This window comes from Gossypium arboreum, chromosome 3 (genome assembly GCF_025698485.1).
Source record: "Gossypium arboreum isolate Shixiya-1 chromosome 3, ASM2569848v2, whole genome shotgun sequence".
Taxonomy (NCBI): Eukaryota; Viridiplantae; Streptophyta; class Magnoliopsida; order Malvales; family Malvaceae; genus Gossypium; species Gossypium arboreum.
Genome location: NC_069072.1, coordinates 124,901,730 through 124,915,024, shown reverse-complemented (window position 1 = coordinate 124,915,024; position 13,295 = coordinate 124,901,730). Strand labels below are relative to the sequence as shown.

Here is a 13,295-nt window from a genome sequence, read left to right as displayed (position 1 = left end):
TGATTGTTTTCAAAAATTTCAATAACTTATTGAGTCGCTTCGATGACTAATATAATCTATTTAATGTGGGTCTGATATTTACGCCGGATTGAAAATGTTACCTTTTAGACTTTATTACTGTAGTTTAAAACTTTCAAATTGAATTCTTAGATTTTCGAGATTACTAAATATACAATTTTAAATATTTCTATGAATTTGTTGAGTTTATTTATTTCAAAATTTATTACATTAGTGTAGATTTGAATTCTTAGATTTTGGTGATTAGTAGATATACCATTAAAGGTTTTAAAATTTTAATTTGGATTTGTTGAGTTTATTTATTTCAAAATTTTTACATTAGTTTAGATTCGAATTCTTAGATTTTTAGATTACTAGATGTACCATTAAAGGTTTTAAATTTTTATTTTGAATATTTCTTTGAGTTTATTTTTAAAATTTATTTTCAACATAAATCACGTCATTACACTAATAACCAAAAGTTGTATGGACGAAAGTAATCACATGCCCTTTAAATTATAAACTTTTGGGAGTGGGAATTTCGTATTTTCAAGGATTATGATTGGAGTGTGAAGAATAACCCCAACACACCAATATGGATTTTACTTACTGTATTTGTAATTGTGCTAGTTTAGTAAATAAAAAATATAATTATATATTTTACTTACTGTATCAGTAATGTCAATCATGCTTGCTTATGTAAAACCCTTATTATATGCTCGTAAATTTGTAAATTAAAGAATTGATATATAAGAAAACTAGCGATGGGTTTAAGATCAGTAGTGCTAATTATGCAGCTTTTGATCTTTCTCGATGCAACGTTGGTGGTAAAAGCAACGCCAGCGGTAGCTTATCAATCCAACTCCACACTCGATGTAGAGCTTCATTCATTTCAAAGTTTATTTCTTTTACATTAAAAATAATTTTTAAAAAATTATAAATTTATAAAATTATTATTAAAATTTACAAAAAAATCAAATAAAAAATTTTAAAAATAAAAATTAATAAAAATATTTTAAAAGTTAAGTCTAGAATGATTCTAGACATAATTGCGTCCAGATTCAATGTGAATCTGCACAATATTATGTCCAGTTTCATTCAAGATATATTTTTTAAATTATATAAAGTTTAAAAATTAAAACTATTTATATTTATTTTCTAAAATATTTTTTATACATCCTAAAAGGTACTAATAGAATTAAAATATTTTCCTTTTGGAAAAATAAAAATTAAAATTAATTTTATTAAAATTAATTAATAAAATCGTTGTTCTCAAGTTTCAAAAACTACAGAAAAGGAATCTTTGTTGTTGAACTCAAGTGAAGACTAATAAATCCACTTGGCAAGCAGCTGTAAGGACATGAACCTGTGAAATGAGGATTCACTTCGGTTTTAAATCATTCAGTTTAACCAATGGAATGGAAGAAGGTGATCTTGGACTTGGTTTTTAAATTATTAACTTGTAGAAAGGGGGTTGGGGTCGTGGACTTGGTCTTATAGAAAGTCAATCATCGTACAGAGAGGGATGCCTTGTTAATCAGTATAAAGAAGGCTTAGATGATCACCAAAAGTTGAGAAATCAACTAAACCAAGTCTATTAAATAGAGTGAGTGTAAGGAGGGAGTGTGGGAATATTGTGTGCCAAGTGCCAATCCTCATATGGCAACGCTGGCTCTGAGAATTTTACAATTGATACTTTTCAGCTGTTTGCTTGCAGCAGGAGCTTTGGTGGCTTCTCAAGCCTTACCAGGTTGCAAACATGAGTGTGGAAACCTGAGCATTCCATATCCTTTCGGCATGACTCCAGGGTGTTACTTGAACGAGGACTTTCTAATCACTTGCAACACGTCTGTCAGCCCCCCTCGACCACAATTGTTGGATGGTAACTTAGAAGTCACTAACATAACACTTGAAGGTCAGGTGGAAATCTTGAATTATGTAGCTAAGGATTGTTACAACCACAACGGAACAAATGCGGACTGGAATTTCCCTCAGCTTCGGGCGGCCATGTTTACCATCTCAAATGATAGAAACAAGTTCGTTGCTATTGGTTGCGACACAGGCGCAAATTTGGGCTGAACGTGAGCATAACACAGTACATATTTTACCGGCTGCATGGCATATTGCGAGAAAACGGACGCTCTCCACCTTAATGGTTCTTGCTCAGGTGTAGGATGTTGCCAAGTCTCCATTCCTAGTGGACTTAAGAATCTTAACATGTCAGTATTAAGCTACGACAACCATACACGTGTATGGGACTGCAATCCTTGTAGCTACGCCTTTGTCGTAGACGAGAGCAAGTTCAATTTCAGCGATAAAAGTTCTGGTGAGTTGGCTACCGTGGAAACCCATATCATCACGATGGTTGCCAAGGTATCTATAATGTGCTATTGCTCATATTACCATTTCTTTTTCACTGTTCAGCCCCTTTTTTGCCACTTTAGGAGTGATCTGTTTTCTTTTAATGATTTTCAGATATTGATGAGTGCAAAATTCGAGCCTACACAATTGTATTTCTGAAAGGAATTGTTTTAATACCCCTGGAAGTTATAAATGTTTTTGCTCAAAAGGCTTTTATGGGGATGGCGAAAAAGATCGAAAGGGCCCCATGCGAAATCAAGCAAATGTCATAAAAATCTCTATTGGTAGATGATTCAATGTATGCATTTTTTTAACGTATTGGATCGATTCTAACTTTAACTTTTATATAACACATACTGCTTAGATCATTTCCAACATTTTAGCTTCTGTTTTATTGCAGTTTTTAGCTTATGTGTGCTGGTTGTTATCGCGGGTTCTTCATGGTTGTTCTTCATAAACAAGAAAAGAAAGCTACTCAACATGAAAAAGAAGTTCTTTAAGCAAAATGGTGGCTTACTGTTACAGCAAGAGCTACATGAACAACGAGTATCAACTGAAACCGTCAAGATTTTCACTGCTGAAGCTCTAAAGAATGCAACCAAAAACTATGATGAGATCCAAATTATTGGAAAGGGAGGGTTCGGCACTGTTTACAAAGGTATCCTGAAGAATGGCACCGAGGTAGCTATCAAGAAATCCAAAGTTGTTGATCAAAACCAAATTAAGCAGTTCATCAATGAGGTTATTATTCTCACCCAAATAAACCATAGAAATGTGATCTAACTTTTAGGTTGTTGCTTGGAGACTGAGGTCCCCTTTTTGGTTTATGAATTTGTTTCCAATGACACCTGATCCGAACACATCCACTGTGAAGACAAAGCTTCTTCGATTTCTTGGGGAATTCGGTTAAGAATAGCTTCAGAATCAGTGCAAGTGTTGTCATATTTGCACTTTGCAGCTTCTATACCAATCATTCATAGAGGTGTGAAGCCTACAAATGTAATATCCCGAATTAGGGTCTAGTCGGAACAGTGGATTCGATACCAAAAATCTGAAATAGAAATAATTATTTTATAATTATTATGAGGTCTATGATATGATTGCATGCTTGTGTGAAAATTTCATGAAGAAACTTTATTGATAAGGTGTCCAATTTGAAGTTAGGGACTAAACTGAATCAGTTGCAAAATATGTATTCTAGAAGCTTCAAGCATGAAATTGCATTGGATTATAAATTAGAAGGTCTTAAATAGCAATTTGACCAATATCTATAATTTTGGACAAAAATGGGCATGAATAGGAAAATTTTGAAAGAAATGCTTAAAGGGCATTTTAGTCATTTGGTTAATAAAAGAATAAAATGGGAAAATCAAGTCAAAATTTGTGTCCATCTTCCTCCTTGTGTGCCGAAAATTTCATGCTCTCCATAGCTACAATTTTCAACATTTCAAGCTTGATTGTAAGTGCTCCCAAGCCCCATTTTTGATGTTCTTTATATTTTTGAAATCCTTGAAGCATGACCTATCCATTTCTAGCCATATTTTGAAGTAGGATTCATGTATGAAACTTGGCCCATGTGTGACATGTTTTATTTTGATGTTTAATGGAAGAATATGGAAGGTTGACGTGTGTTTAACATCTTTTACTAAGTGATTTTTGATAGAAATGCATGAAAAAGACTTATTTGTAAAAGATGTAAAAATGGATAGTAGAAATGTGATTCAATGAGAAATGTGGGTTGATATGGGGTAGAATATGAATCGGCTAGGCTTGGGTAACCAAGAAAATGCATGCATTTCATTTTACTAGCCTAGGGACTAAAGTGTAAATAAGAGAACAGTTAGGGGCAAAAAGGTAATTTTTCCAAAATATGATTTATGGGCTGTTTTGAATAATGTGATAATTAAATAAGTGAAATCTGCTATTATAGATCAAGAAAAACGGAGTCTGGGCCTAGACCGGGGAAAGAGCAAGATTTTGGACTAAATCGAATTAATTGTTCATATTTTGTATCGAGGTAAGTTATGTGTAAAGAATTCAACATTATGTTATTATGTATTTAAATGCTTTAATATTGCATGAATTCTATGATTGTCTTTGTGGAATGATTAATGATGATTCGATGACGATTCGATGAAGAATTTGTACCATGATAACTCGGTTGAACCTTAGGAATAGTTGGGATACAAATGTCATAACGTTAAGGATATGCATGATCCCATGTAAGATCATGCCTGGGACATGGCATTGGCATCAATGTGTGATCCCATGTAAGACCATGTCTGGGACATGTCATTGGCATTAAGATGAGACATTATGTAAGAGCATAGCTAGGCTATCGGCTTCGATATGCATGACCCCATGTAAGACCATGTCTGGGACATGGCATTGGCATCGATATGTGATCCCATGAAAGACCATATCTGGGATATGGAATTGACATCCTACTATGTGAATGTGATTGCACGAGTATCCTTTAGTATTCCAAGTGGTTCAACGGGTAATCCCAAGATTTAGTCAACGAGATGACAAGGTATGATCATGTTGAAAGGGTACAGGTATCTACACCAAGCTCATAAATATTGAGATTATAATAAACGATGAGACTCGGTAAGAAGTTGATGAATGAATTATGATATTAGGTTTTATTGTACACTATGTAAATGACATGTTTTAAAATGTTTTATGATGCTTGATGACATTGTGATAAATTATATTAAGTTATGTGTATAATGATGCATGGTTAATGTTGTTAATATTTACATGCAAACTTACTAAGCTTTATGCTTACTCCCCTTTCTTTTCCATTTTTCTCATAGTATTGCCAAGCTAGCTCGGGGATCAAAAGACGTCGGAGCTCGATTCACACTATCAAACTAATCTTTTGGGGTATAGTGAATTTAAGCATTTTGAGTATGGCATGTATAGGGACTTGGTCTTTTTGTTATACGTCATATTGATTTAGCCAAATGTGTTGGCTTATGATGATATTTGATTCATTTTGTATACGGCCATGTGATGTGGCTCATAATGAATATTGGGGTTGTAAACCAATTCAATTGTGCATGTATATGTCAATGCCATTATGATATGGCTCATGGTTATTGATGGTTGAATGATGATGTAGTTTGGTTGTGAATAAGTTAATATGATAATGCATGTATGCAATTTAGGAGATATTGTTTATTCGTATACGTGATGTGTTGGTAAAATTAGTTTTTCCATGATATGGAGTCTTACTTAAGTACTTGAAATTATGTCATGTGAGGTGCCATTGAAATCATGTTTATGTATGTGCAATTAAGGGTAGCAATTGGCTTGGAAAATAGCCTAGAATTTTTCCACACGGTTAGACACACAGGCATGTGTCTAGGCCGTGTGTGACACATGGTCTGCCCCATGGGTGTATGGTCCGGCCGTATGTCCCTTGTACCCTAATTAATGCAAAACAGAATGCCCAGTAGTAAGCACACGAGCAGAGACACACCGTGTGTCTCAGCCGTATGGAGGAGACGGCCTTAGAACATGGGCGTGTGCCCAGGCCGTGTGAAGACTACACTTAATTTCAAGAATTTAATTCACCACACGGCCTAGGTACACGAGCATGTGACTTGGCCGTGTGACTCTAATTGTATGATGATTTCATAGTTAGAAAGTTATATGGGCTGAGGACACGGGTGTGTCCTAAGCCACACAGGCGTGTGTGATTACACAGCCTACCCACACGGGCATGGGACTCTTCAAAACAAGAAAATTTTTTAAGTGTCAAAAAGATTCCGAAAGTTCTCGTTTTAGTCCTGAACCACTTCTGATGTATGTTTTGGGCCTCGTAGGCTCTTAAAAAGGGACAATTTGCATGTGATTGAAAAGTTTTAAATTTGAACAAAATTTTATGGCCCAGTTTTGTATGCTTGTTTACGTTTAAGTTCGGTAATGCCTCGTACCATATTCTGACATCAGATACGGATAAGGGGTGTTACTTTTAGTGGTATCAGAGCTACGGTTTAGTCGGTTCTCGGACTATATAGCATGTGTTTTAGTCTAGCTATACATGCCATGCGTATATTATGATAGTGTGACGACTCCTGATGATTTTAAATTGTATTTTCATATAGTAAATGGATCCCGATCGAGCTATGACAGATGACGTACAAAGTAACGCATTGGCTCCTGCTGAAGGGGCAGTGCCAACTAATAACCAACCTTCCACGGTTAGCCAGGGAGGAGGAAAAGGGGCTCGAGAAGCCTTTCTCCACATGATAGATGCGTGGTACACGGAGTTCATTCGAGCGAACTCGAATCCTTAACCCCCTTCACCCCCACCTATTCCTCAGCCATTCCTAGTGGCATCCCATAGTATGGAATTTATGAGACTGAATAGACTGCCGGTGGATAAAATTCGAAAGCAAGGAGTTGAAGAGTTCTGAGCTAGCATTGATGATGATCCAGAACGAGCAGAGTTTTGGCTCGAAAACCCCATCCGAGTTTTTGAGGAATTGCTATGCGCACCGGAAGAATGCATGAAATATGTTGTATCACTGCTTAGAGATTCGACTTACCACTAGTAGAAGAAACTTGTCTCGTAGTACCTAGGGAGAGGGTAACATGGGAATTTTTCCAAAAGAAGTTTCGGAAAAAGTATATCAGTTAGAGATTCATGGATCAAAAAAGAAAAGATTTTCTCGAGATAAAGCGATGTAGAATGACTGTAACTGAATACGAGCATGAGTGTGTGAGACTCAGCAAATACGCTTGGGAATGTGTGTCAACCGAGGCCATTATGTGCAAGAAGTTTGAGGGTAAATTAAACGAAGACATTCGAATGTTTATTGGTATGCTTAAGCTGAAAGAGTTCGTTGTACTCGTTGAAAGAGCTTGTAAGGCCGAGAAATTGGCCAAAAAGAAGAGAAAGGCTGAGTCTGAGGCTAGAGACTCAAGGACAAGACCTATGAGCAAGTCATTTCAGTCCACATCGAAGAAGTCAAGGGATTTCTATTCTCGCTCCCCTGCTTCTGTTGGATTTTCGAATAGAAAAAGAGATAAACAGTATTTAAGTACTAAGGCCTAGATTACCTCAATTGCTAGTATTGATAATGTTCGACCAAGTAGACCGGAATGTCCACAATGCGGTAAACGTCACCCCGATGAGTGTCAGAGGAGTGACAGGACCTGTTTCAAGTGTGGTTCCCTAGACCACTTTATTAGAGAGTGTCCCGAGATGGCAGAAAAGGAGAGATATAAGAGTGCAAGATCGGGTAACACTGCTAGTCGAGGTAAACTGCAAAAAAACCCGGGTACTGGAGCGAGTAGTAAGAGTGCCCCTAAAGAGTCTGTTGTGAGAATTGGCTTGGAAAATAGCCTAGAATTTGTCCACACGGTTAGGCACACGGGTATATGTATAGTTTGTGTATGACACACGGTCTACTCCATAGGCGTATGGTCTAGCCGTGTGCCCCCTGCACCCTAATTAATGCTAAACAGAATGCCTAATAGTAAACATACAGGCAGAGACACGGCCGTGTGTCTCAGACGTGTGGAGGACACGACCTTAAAACATGGGTGTGTGCCTAGGCCATGTAAAGTCTGCATTTAATTTCGAGAATTTAATTCACCATACGGCCTAGGCACATAGGCATGTGACTTGGCCTTGTGACTCTAATTGTATGATGATGTCATAGTCAGAGAGTTACATAAGTTGGGAACACGGGCATGTCCCAAGCTGCACGGGTGTGTGTGATCACACGGCTTACCCACACGGGCGTGTGACTCTTCAAAATAAGAAAATTTTCTAAGTGTCAAAAAGATTCCGAAAGTTCTCGGTTTAGTCCCGAACAGCTTCTGATGTATGTTTTGAGCCTCGTAGGCCCTTATAAGGGACAATTTGCATGTGATTGAAAAGTTTTAAATTTGAACAAAATTTTATGGCCCGATTTTGTATGCTTGTTTACATTTAAGTCCGGTAATGCCTCGTACCCTATTTCAACATCAGATACGGGTAAGAGGTGTTACAACAAACATCCTCCCTGGATGACAATTATACTGCAAAAGTTTCGAACTTCAGAGCTTCACGATTAGTTTCGATGGATCAAACTCAGTTATCAACAATTGTACAAGGAACTCTTGGATATTTAGACCCTGAATACTTGTGTACAGTGCAACTGATAGAGAAAAGCGAGGTCTACAGCTTTGGTGTCGTCCTAGTTGAGCTATTAATGGAAAAAACTGCGCATTCTTTTTAAAGGCCTGAAGAAGAAAGAAATTTAGCGAACCATTTTGTTCTATGGTTGAAAAATGATCGATTTTTTGAGATACTAGATGATAAAGTGGCGAAAGAAGGGGCTGTTGAGCAGATTAAATAAATAGCTAAACTAGCAAAGAAGTGTTTAAATGTAAAAGGTGAAGAGAGACCTTCAATGAAGGAAGTTACACAAGTGCTTGAGGATGTAAGAAGACTCAGGTGCGAACATCTATGGGCTAAAGTTGCTATTAATTTGGAGGAAACAAAGTTTCTGCTTGGAGAAACAGTTAGAACTAAGAACAAAGATGAATGAAGATTTGACAGAACCTTGAGCTTGAAAGCTCATTGCTTGGTGAACAAACAAAACATAATTTGCTTGAATGATGAAATAAAAGCAAAGAAAAGAGAGTTTTGTAATGAATTATGATAAATTTCATTAACAAATGAATGAAGGCACTAAGCCATTACATATACCAGTCCATATGCTGGTCAAAATGAGATAAACATCACCTAATCATCACCTACTACCACTAATTACATTGAAACTTATGAAAATATTGCTTGCACACATAGCTATATTGATTTGTCAATCTATCAACTCCTAATTACATTAAAACAATACCAACTTAGTTCATTTTGAGCTAAGTGACTAAGCAATGCTTGAAGTAACAAAACAAAATAGCAGCTTGATCTTTAGCTCCATCTTCATGGCTCGGGCTGCATGGTTTGCTCTTTAGCTGTTTCATGTGCTACATGTAGGCCAACTTCAACACTACTCATTGGCTTGCATGCTGCAAACTCCTATTTTGGCTCTTAAATCCTCAAACCTTGACATACTAAGGGGCTTTATCAAGATATCAGCAAGTTGTTCTTCAGAACTGTAATGAATCAATCTCACTTCATGAGTTTGCTCCATCTCCCTAACAAAATGAAACTTGATTTTGAAGTGCTTTTCTCTTTCATGGAACACTAGATTTTTTGTAATTGCAACAGCAGATTGGTCGTCACATTTAATCTCTGTTGCTTCCTTTTGGTGTAGATTCAAATCAGCAATGATTTTCCTTAGCCAAATGGCTTGGCTAACAGCACTAGCAGCTGCTACATATTCAGTTTTAGTAGTTGACTGAGCAAAAAAAAAAAAATTTCGAACTTCAACAAAAAATGGTTGAACCAAGGGTAAACAGATACCCTAAGGTGCTCTTCATGTCGTCTATCGATCCAGCCCAATCACTATCAGCATATCCAAGTAACTTCATGCTATTAGTCTTGATGAACTTCATTCCATAACTCAGTGTACCTTTGATGTACCTGAGAACTCTTTTGGCAGCTTGATGATGCTTCATATTGCAACAATACATGAATCCAGATAGCAGACTCACAGGAAACATAATGTCTAGTCTAGTGGCTATCAAATAGAGCAAACATCCTACTAGACTTCTATAAGTTGTGTCATCCACCTTCTTAAAATCACCTTGGCTCGATAGCTTCTCTCTAATAGCAATTAGTGTACTTGTTGCTTTGCAGTTCAGCATGGAGTATTTGTTCAGCATCTTTAAGGCAAATGTCTTCTGACCTAGGAAGATCCCTTTCTAAGTTTGAGAGACTTCCATGCCAAGGAAATAAGTTATCTCTCCTAAATCAGACATCTCAAACATTTGTTCTATTTTGGCTTTGAAATCAGCCAACATTTCATAATTTCCTATAGTCACCAACAGGTCATCTACATATAAAGACAGTATGAGTTGTGTTTCAATAGCTTCCTTCTTCACATACAATGTTGGCTCACTGATGCTCCTTTCAAATCCCAAATTGACTAGATAGCTGTAGGTTCTACCATACCAGGCTCTAGGTGTCTTTTTTAAGCCATATAAGGCCTTCTTCAGCTTGTCGACACTATCTTCCTTGCCAGTTACTTTGAAACCTTTAGGCTGCTCAACATAGATTTTCTCTTCAAGAAAACCATCAAGGAAGGCTAACTTTACATAGAGTTGTTGTATTTTCCATTGATTTTTTGTAGCTAAGGCAACTAACAGCCTGATTGTATCAAGCCTGGCCACTGGTGCAAAGGTTTCAAAGTAGTTAATGCCATATTTCAGACTGAATCTTTTTACTACCAGCCTTGCTTTTAGCTTGTTCAGAGTTCTATTAGCATTTTTCTTGGCTCGAAACACCCACTTCACTCCAATGGCCTTCCTATTGACTGGTCTTGGAACTAGCTCCCAGGTTTGACTCTTTTCAATCATGCTAATTTCATCAAGTATGGCTTGTTTCCATCTTTGGTAAGCCTCTGCCTCTTCAAAGCAGCATGGTTCAACTATAGCCACTTCAGCTCTTTCATGTATCTCAACCAATAGTCTAGTGCCCCTGACTGGTTCATCATCAATATCCAATCCAGGATCATTTTGATCAGCTTCAGTCTGATCTGTTATAAGGTATTCACCAACAGCCTCAACTTCATTCTTATCCCAATTCCAGCTTGTTTTCTCATCAAATACAACATCCCTGCTTAGGAACACTCTGTTGGTTGAAGGATCAAAGATCCTATAATCTTTTTTAACATTCTTGTAGCCCACCAATATGGCAGGTTGAGCCTTTTTGGCTAACTTGTCTCTCTTTACTACTGGAACATGAGCATGGAATGTGCATCCAAAGACTCTCAGGTGAGCCAATGATGGTTTGAACCCAAAACAGGCCTTGAATTGAGTTTTCTGAACCAATGCATTGGTTGGGAGTCTATTTTAGAGGTACATAGTAGTGTTAACTGCTTCAGCCTACAAAGCCTTGGGCAAATTTCTCTCAAACAACAGACATCTTGCCAAATCCATCAAGCTTCTATTTTTTCTTTCACTAACACCATTTTGTTAAGGTGTGTAGGTGTTGGTGAGTTGATGTTTAATACATGCTTCATTACAAAAGCCCTAAAACTTTGTTGAGGTGTACTCAGTCCCATTATCAGACCTCAATGTCTTCAGCTTGTAACCTATTTCTGTCTCTACTGCAGCTTTGAACTTCCAAAATACTGAGGCTACTTTAGACTTGTGCTTCAATAAGTAAATCCAACAATACCTTAAGTAATCATCAATGAACAGGATAAAGTACCTATTGCTATTCAAAGATAGTGCCTTCATGGGGCCATACACATCAATGTAGACCAGTTGCAACCTTTTAAAAGCTCTCCAAGCTTTGTTTGAAGGGAATGGTAGTCTGGCTTGCTTTCTTAATTCACAAACTTTATAGACTTCTTCTCTCTCAATTGATTTCGAGAAGTTTTCAACCAAGTTTCTTTTAGTCAACTGAATCAATGACTTGTAGTTGACATGTCCAAACCTGTTGTCCACAGCTTAGACTCATCTAAGGCAGCTATGTAGGCACTGTCTGAGTCCTTATTCTAGTGCACTACAAAGCTTCTATCAGTCATGGTCATTGACATAAGTTTGGATTCACTTGGATCACTAATCATGCATTCTTTGCCTTTGAAAACTATTGAATAGCCCTTTTCAAGCAGCTGAGCTATACTAAGCAAGTTTCTATCAATTTCAGGTACAAACAAGACATTTAAAACAAGTTTGGTACTTGTAGGAGTGTCAATCAGCACATCTCATTTTGCTTCAGCTTTAATGAAGTGTCCATTTCCAACTTTTACCCTTTTTTTGAAATTTCTATCAATTGTCTTGAAGATAAAAGCATCAAAGGTCATGTGGTTTGTGCAACCACTGTCTATTAGCCATCCATTTGTGGCTTTTCTTTTAGTAGCTGAGTAAGAGACTAGAAAGACTTGTTATTCTATTACTTGAGCTTCAGCTCTAGGCTACTGAGGTTGGTTTTGTCTTAGCTTGCCTTTATTTCTGCAAACTTTTTCAACATTGCCCATCTTTTTGTAGACTTTGCACTGCACATCAGGCCTGAACTAACAATTTGCCTCAAGATGACCGAGCCTTTTACAATGTTTACAAGGTTGATTCTTTCTTCTTACACCATATGATCTAGGCTTATCTGTCCAAGTTTTCTTCCCTTTGTAGCCAGAGGAGCTCGAAGCAGGTCTGTTTTTGGCTTGGAATGGACCTTCTTGGTGCTCATCCTGTTTGTTGGCCCTCATTTGTTCTTGAGCATAAAGAGTATTGATTAGCTCAGTCAATGAGATGCTAGTCAGTTCTCTCGAGTCTTCAAGGGATGAAATCTTTACCTCATATCTTTCAGGCAAGGTTGAGCTCACCTTCTCTACAATTCTTGCTTCACTAAACTGGTCTCCAAGCAGTCTGATGATGTTCACAACAGCCATGATTCTGTCTGAATATTGTTTCACAATTTCATCTTCCTTCATCTTTAGATTTTCAAAGTCCCTTCTCAAATTCAGTAGCTGTTGCTATCTTGTTCTTCCAATCCATTGGAACTCCTCTTTCAGCCTATCCCTGGCTTGCTTTGGTGACTCACAAGCCATGATTCTTGTGAAGATCACATCAGACACACTGTTTTGGATGCATGACATGGCCTTGTGTCTTTTGGTTCTTTCATCTACATGTTGTCTTATCTAAGCCACTATTGGATTGGCTCTTAAAGGTGCTGGTTCATCTTCCTTCATCTTTAGATTTTTAAAGTCTCTTCTCAAATTCAGTAGCTGTTGCTATCTTGTTCTTTCAATCCATTGGAACTCTTCTTTCAGCCTATCCCAGGCTTGCTTTGGTGACTCACAAGCCATGAT

General features: G+C 37.3%; 1 pseudogene; it reads left to right on the top strand.

Moving 5' to 3' along the window:
* The first annotated feature begins 1,576 nt into the window (after positions 1-1,576).
* On the top strand, positions 1,577-8,909 carry LOC108477603 (putative wall-associated receptor kinase-like 16; annotated as a pseudogene).
* The last annotated feature ends 4,386 nt before the right edge of the window (positions 8,910-13,295 follow it).